The sequence below is a fragment of the Pipra filicauda genome, unplaced genomic scaffold (assembly GCF_003945595.2).
Source record: "Pipra filicauda isolate LSUMZ 115617 unplaced genomic scaffold, ASM394559v2 scaffold385_size793830_pilon, whole genome shotgun sequence".
NCBI lineage: Eukaryota > Metazoa > Chordata > Aves > Passeriformes > Pipridae > Pipra > Pipra filicauda.
This window is the reverse complement of record NW_024104515.1, coordinates 761,537-769,233: the sequence shown is the minus strand read 5'-3', so window position 1 is coordinate 769,233 and position 7,697 is coordinate 761,537.

The window sequence follows — 7,697 nt, the reverse complement described above, 5'->3', positions numbered from 1 at the left end:
GGGTTCTGGGCCTTCCTGGACTGCCTTCAGAGAGAGAGGCTGTGTTGGGGAGTGACCTGGGGTAAGAACCTGGTTGTTCCTGCTGCCCTCTGCCTACCTGCTCCTGCCATTTTGTCTGCCTGCTCTGGGTTTCACATGCTGGTTCTTTGCAGCTGGTGGTTGCTGGTGCTGAGACAGGAGTCCTGGAGTAGCTCCAATGTGCTCCTGTAGTCCTCTGGAGCTCAGGCAAAGGACTTCTTCCCCACATCCATAAGATCTTACTGTGGGAACAGCGTGGGCTGGGGAAGAAACACTGGACACAGCTTGACCTTTGAAGAGCAGCGGATTCTCCACTTGACTGTAGAGAGTCTGGGAGCTACTGCCCCAAGTACTTGCTGCCCTGTGAGCTCTGACAGGGTCTTGCAGGGCAGGTCACGTTCCCTCCCTCAGCTCCTCCTGGGGCCCTGCAGGTGTTGTACCTTCACTTGTCAAATCTCCAGCCAGCTCTGATCCACTCATATCTCCAGTGCACTCCTTGATGTGCAAAGGCAACATCTTCCTCACCCTGGGTGAGGAAGGCTCTGCTTCCCTGCCACGTGCTGCTGCAGGACATGGTCACGTCTGCTGTCACACTTCTGAGCGGTGACAAAGACACTGAGCTGCACAGGCCGACCCAAGGGGCTCTCCGACAGGGGAGAGCGGTCTGCGGAGAGGTAAGATCAGTGTCCCAGGGTGCTGCTTTCTCACATGCAGAAGCGGAATTTCACACGTGCAGCTCACCCTCGCGAGCGCGCTCACCCACGCGGAGCCTGCCCGGCTCGAGCCGCAGGCTGTGGGGGTGGTTTGAAGTGTTTATGACTCAGGCTCGGGAACACATTGTTAAAGAAAGGCTCTGCCGTTGTGGGGTTGGTGCTGACTTTCAAGTGAAAGGGGCAGAGCCGTGCAGAGCGCTGTCCTACCTGCTGAGAGCATCAAGGGAACAAAAGCTACCACAAAACCGTACAGCCCAGAGAAATGCCTTTGTAATTTTAGAAACAGAACTGCTGTGGAAATAAGATGTTGTGTGAGTAAGTGCTTCTCGGTGGTGCAAGCCTAATGCCTCAGCCATCCCCGTGGGACAAAGCTTTTTAGACTGAATGCCTGCAATTTGGAATACAAGGGACTTGACCCTCGCTGTGCTGTAAAAGGCAAAAAGCAAACTGAGACCAGAAGCTGAGAGGCAGGATCAGGCTGCTGAGCTTAGCTGGCACGGGGAAAGTAGGTGCTCTGCTCTCCTGGGTGTGCAGGGAGAAGCTGGACCCTCCAACCTGGTGGGCATGGCAGCGTCAGTGCTTTTTCCGTGGCATGGGCTGTGGAGGAGTTATTGCTAATCACTGCGTGAGGGACACTCACTCAGTGCCTTCTGGAATGCTGCTTTTTGGGATTGTGCCCACGATTTTGTATGCGGCTCCCTAGTACCATTACAATGAAGGTCTGTCATCCCTCCAGGAACACCTTGACTGGTGTTGACGGCACAGTGAGCTATCCCCAGTCCAGATAGGCCGGGGAACTGCCAGATTGCCCCCTCACCCCACCAGAGATGAGGGCAAGTGGCAATGTGAGGCATTTCTTGACTTGATTTCCTGGTTCCCCAGCTGTCCATGTGACACTGCAGCCTGTTCCTCCATCCAGCCTCTCACGCAGCTGCCCCGTGCCAAGTGTTCATCCCTCTTTGCTCTCTGCAGGGCTCTTCTGGAAGAGCTCACAGTCCTTTACAGTCCTGTCTGGACCAGGTGCCTGGGATAGCCATCTGCCCTGCTGGGCAAGGGAGCCTTCCATGTTTTTCCAGAGAGGCAGTGGATTTTTTGGGTGCAGGACAGAGCCCATCTGCTGCGCTCTGAGCTGCACTGGAGCTGCTTGGGAATTGGGAAAGTTGATATGTGGTGTGACTGGGAACCCAAGATGGTGATGAGCCTGTTAGCCCTAAGGATCATCCACGGCAAGCTGTGCTAAGAGAGAAGGTCAGCCCTGATCTGCACTGTGACCCCACCACTGGTTGCCCTGTCCTGACAGAATGGCCTCAGGACAATTCTGCTCGTAGGAGAGTGTCAGCCAAGGCCACATGCTGTTCCAGTGGAAAGCTGAGCCTGGACGGGCCGTCCACTCTCTCTGTGGCCTCACCCTGTATCCCTCAGGATACTCCTGGTCTTGTCTGATGCTGAGGTGTATCATGCTAGACAGCAAGTTCGTTTTGGGGCTGTGGGGAAGTCAGTGCTGTAGGTTGCTTCTGGGAACTTGCCAGATACTTGAGGCTTGGTGTGGTGTTTACTAAAGCAAACCACATCCAAATAAAACAGAGGCTTTGCCATCAGCCCTTTTCCTGCACACTGAAACGTTCCTTGTGCCTCCCCTGCTGATCTATAGAAATCCCCTGGGCTCTGGCCTTTGCAGTCTCTCTCCTCACTGTCTCCATTACAGTCACTTTAAGCCGGATGCAATTTGTACTTTTTAATGTTACAGAACTTGAAGCGCTGGATTGTGGCTCAGTAGAATGGGAAAAAGACAGTGTTAGAGCAGCTCAGCAGAGCACTGTGCCTCAGTTAGATCCGTGTCTCATGCGTTAGTAGCCTCTCATCTCCTGCAAACATGCCTTGAGGAGAATAGGAGAAACACCAGGGGTGTGACCTTGGTGACAAGACAAGCCTAAGAGGAGCAAATGAGACAGATGCTCACTGATCAGCACTTGCCTTGGGGCTTTGGCTGGTGGAGGAGTGGGTGTGGGATCATGGAATCACAGAATGGTTTGGGTTGGAAGGGATCTTAAAGCTTTTCTTGTTCCAATCCCTCTGCCATGTGCAGGGACACCTTCCACCAGACCAGGTTGTTCCAAGCCCTGGCCAACCTGGCCTTGGACACTTCCAGGGATGGGGCAGCCACAGCTTCCCTGGGTAACCTGTGCCAGGGCCTCACCACCCACAGATAGTGGGCTGGAGCAGGAAGAGAGGCTGCTGGCCCGCCTGGCCCCTTGGAGCCACTCTGCAAGAGATCCCACGGGCTTATGAACATGGAACACCACTGAGCAGGACCTGGGGATCCAGGCAGAGCCTGAGGGAGGGAAGCACTGTGCCCTGAACCACCGGGATTGCCAGCAGTTGGGGAAGCACCCCACAGCACCCCAACTGCCATGACCACCTTGTTTGTGGGTGTCAGGTGGAGCAACGTCCAGCCAATGACAGGTGTGTTTGTCGTGGGGAGTTATGACATGACTCAGAGTTTAAATCAGGGATAAGCAGCAGATGGGGTTTAGCTGTCAGTCAGAGGTTCATATCATTTCTCAGGTTGGATCATTCCCTGGAGTTTCAGCTGCAGGAGAAGCCAGGGCTGCTCTCTGCACAGAGGTTTGCTCTGCTGCTGGGGCATTCCCTACCAGATGACAGGCAACACCTTGGGGTTTTTCCTCCAAATCTTCCTGTTGGATGTTGCGCAGGTGAGTGGCCACGTGAGATGGGGGTATCTGCGAAGGGGCTCAGCAGTCTGGGGCAAGGGTAGAGTTTGGTGGGTGTTTCAAAGCCCTTGGAATGCTTATTGGAAATAGACATTCAAACTGGACCAAAATCACATGATGTAAACATTGGTGGTGGAGATGTTTCTGGGCCATTTCAACACTTGGAGGGATCTCCAGGGAATGCAGATGAAATGCTGGCTGGAGTGAGTTGCATCATGCTGCTGCTTCACAGCGTTTTGTTAGAATTTCCTTTCAAGCTGTGATTTCCCTTTCTCCCCTGGCTGGAGCCATTCCATGCCTCTTTGATAATTTTCCTTGGAAGAACCTTGGATGCAGTTACTGACCCTGTTATTGGCTTCCTGGTCAGCAAGAGCCCAAGGAGAAAATACAGCAAGCCGGTCCCATGGTGAGTGTCCATGATGGAGCCTCAGGAGGGTCTTTGCTGGGCTCAAATTCCTTGAGTGGTGGCACAAGGAGGCAGCTGGGATGCCCTGCTGGAAGGTAAGGTTTGTGAGGGGTTCAGTGCTCTGAGAGGCCAGTGAGGTGGCACATGCAGAGTTTGGCAGTCAGCTGTGCCAGCAGCTCTTCACCAGGCTCTAACCACGGGCAGATCTCACACGTAGAGGGTTATTGCTGCCCCAGGGTCCTGCTGCAGGGTAAGGACTTGAAGAAGTTAAGCAAGAGAATACAAGATGTTGTCAGCTTGGACACTACCTTTTCTCTCAAATGTTAGTGCCTCCTCTCGTAGATCTTGATCTCGCAGCAGCTGGGCTGTGGTTTGGAGGCCAGGGTTTGGCTGTGCTGTGTAGCTTGGCTTGTGCAAGGAGCAGTGTGACCACCTTATCTGAGGGCTGCATCTGGCCAGCTCTGCTTCCTCCCCATGGCTGCAAGCTCCACGTCATCCAGGGTGCTTGGCTACAGCGTGACGTGGTCCCACCCCTGTCTCCCTGAAATTCCTGTGGCACCTGTTCAGGTACTGCTTCTTCCAGACTTGCAGGACTGTAAGGAACATGATGCCTGGGGCTGACTGTCTTTACACACCATCCTGTGCTGCAAGGGACAGGGGCACAGCCAGCTGGGGAGTCCCAGCCTCTCCAGGAAGGGACCTGGAGTGGAGCCTGGGAGAGCTCTAGCTGGGGAGCAGCAAGGGATGGATCCAGTTTAAAGCCATTTCTCCTTGTCCTACCCTTGTCTGGCTTCTCACCAGGTTTCACAAATGCTTGTGTTCCTTTTAACCCACATCAGGTGGAGTGTGGCGGCTGGGAATGAATCCGGGCTGAAGAGGGTGAGTTCGCTGTGCAGGACGTGGATTTGCTGCGCTGTCAGGATGTGCTGCTGTCGGGGAAAGTCGTTGCTTCCTGTTGTTTCCCATTCCCTGTCCCAAAGGCCTGGTTTGTATCCTGACCCCCTCCCTCTCCTGGCTGGCAGGCACAGGGAGGGGGTCCTGCTACAGCCCCAGCTCTGCCACCTCACCAGAGCTTTTTCCAGGGCTTGGCCCGGCAGGTCCTGACAGATCTGGGCAAGGCAGATCCATGCTTTCCTTCTGGGAGAGACTGCAGTGCTGGGAGGAAGGGCCCCCACCAGCCCTGGAACAGCACTGACACACCAGGGTGTGGAGGTGTCACTTAAGCTGGTGGGAACACATGCACAGCAAACACAAGGGTTGTATTTGAGAGGAAACTATTTTTGACCAGTTTTTAGGGAAAATGCTGCAGAGATAGTGGATTTCTTTGTGCTCAGACTGCCCTTTCATGCGGAAAGGTTTAGAATTTCTTTGAACAAGGCTGAAGTTGAAGCCAGTGGTGGTTTCAAGCAGAAACAACAACTGGTAGCAGGGGGGTGGGAGCCAGCTCTGTCCACCTGCCTGGGCCATGTCACCTGAGTCACTTCTGGGAAAACAGGAGCTTCTCCCACGAGAATGGGCTGTGCTGCCTCTGGTCAGGCAACTGGGGTGGGTCTGGCAGCTTGTCCTGGTTTTTGCCAGGTTGGGAGGTTATGGCAGAAGTGTCAAATGAATGCCAAGAAGTACTGAGCTGCTTTTAAATCGTAGCCTGTAGCTAAATCTCCTACAGCAGCATCTTCAAGAGATGCTGGCACCCCCACATTTCTCCTGGCAACAGTGAGGGGGCAGCAGGGGGAGAGGGGGAAATCAGCCATCCCAGGGCTGTACAGCTGGGCTGGGTTCAGCCTCATGCAGAGGCAGAGAGGGAGGCTGGTTATTTTTAGGGCTGGTGCTGGATCTGACCGTAGGCTGACCTTGCAGCTCTCCAGTCTGGTGCACACTGGCAGGATTTGAGCAAATTGCTCCCCAGTTGTGAGATGAATTAATGCAAAGCCTTAAGTCTCATGGTGCAATGCTGTGATCAACGGAGGGTCGGTGTTTTAGAGTGGCATCAGGATGGTTGCAGCAGCCTGGGTTCAGAACCATTGCTCGGATGCACAAAGAATCTCATTTTTCTTTTTTGTTTTGGTTTGGTTTGTTTGTTTGCTTGTTTTGGTTTTGTTTTGTTTTGTTTTCTGGAGCATGAAGGCTCTTCTTTGGGATCACTTGGCTCAGCCCAGCCAGGTGTTGGAATGTGCTGCACTCCGTCACTGCCTCGCTTCCAGCCTGGCTGCCTCTGGATTTAGGAACAGCACAGGGGCATGGTCACTGCCCTGGTCCTGCTGGCCACACTACTGCTGACCCAAGCCAGGTGCCATTGGCCTTCTTGCCCACCTGGGCATCTGCTGGCTCATGTTCAACTGCTGTTGACCAGCACTCCCAGGTTCTTTTCTGACAAGCAGATTTCCAGCCTCTCTGCCCAAGCCTGGAGCGCTCCATGGGATTGCTGTGACCTAAGAGCAGGACCTGGCACTTGGCCTTATTGAACCTCATACCACTGGTCTTGTCCCATCAATCCAGCCTGCTCAGATCCCCCTGTGGAGCCGTCCTGCCCTCCAGCAGATCCGCAGCTGCTGGTGTGTGCGGTGCCTGCCAGCCCACTGCTGCCCGGGGTGGTGCTTCTGTAGCTCAAATAATGTTCCTTTTATTTTTTTCAGCATTAGATCTGAATGGTCACTCTTGGCATTTCTTACTTTGTGAGTTCTGCCAGCGGGTGATCCAGAGGGCAGGGAGCGGTTTGGGCAGAATTCACTAGTTTTCAAGTCTTTGTGTTTTCTCCAGAGTTTAGGCACCAGAATTTGACCTGAACCTGTCCTGCGTCTGTCTGCTGGACCATGAGCAGTGAGGGGTGATCAACCCTGGCTGAGCTCCTTACCTCTGTTGAAGCACTGCTTGTTGCAGTGCCCTTGCTGCTGGTAAGATGAGCAGGTTATGCCAGGAAGTTAAAAAAAAACCAACAAAATACCCCACCCAGAGCAAGAGCTGCTGTGTCTGACGTGTGCAAGCGTGCCTGCACCAGTGAGGTGAGGGCTCCAGCATGGGCTTACATCCAGCAGCATTTTCCCCTTTCAGATCCTTGTTTATCAGTGGTTCTTGTAAGGAAAGCAGGCCCAGCTCTCCACAGAGACAGTATGAATCAGGAGGGATGAGAATTTGCCCCTTTTTCTACCCTGTTGTTTTTCACCTTGACTCAGGGCCTCACACATCCACCCTGCTGATGTGGAAAGTCAGGGACCACAGGAATCATCAATGTGCTGGAGCTTTAACGTAAAACATAATACTATGGATCAAACAAGAAAAAACACCCCTTGGTAGTTCAGTATTTAAAAGATGCAAGGAACAGAAGCAATTAAAACTTGCTTCATGCTATTATCTGTTATTTTAAGTCTCCTCCTCTTGTGTCCCATTTTAATGCACTTGCTGAGAATCCTGGCTTTTTATTAGTCTCTTGGCTGTCCTTGGAACTTCTCTGTTCCCTTGTGGAGGCTCAAGTTCATCTCCTTGAAGTAAAGAAATAGGACACTTTGAGGCAAAAATCCTGTGCTTGGAGTGATTCTTTTTTTGACCAAAAAAGAAAATAGTTGCTGCTTTTCCCAGAAAAAAAAAAAAAAGTCCTTTTGAGTGTTAGATTGTTCAAACCTGTGTGTCTTCTTCTGAGCCTGCCCCTGCCCTATCTGCACAGTGGGGAGCAGCACAGGGAGCAGCATTAATCACAGAATCATTTTAATCAGAAAAGACATTTAAGATCATTGAGTCCAACCGTTCCCCTGGCACAGCCAAGGCCACCACTAAACCGTGTCCCCAAGTGCCACATCCATGCGTGTCCTAAATTGCTCCAGGGACGGTGACTTC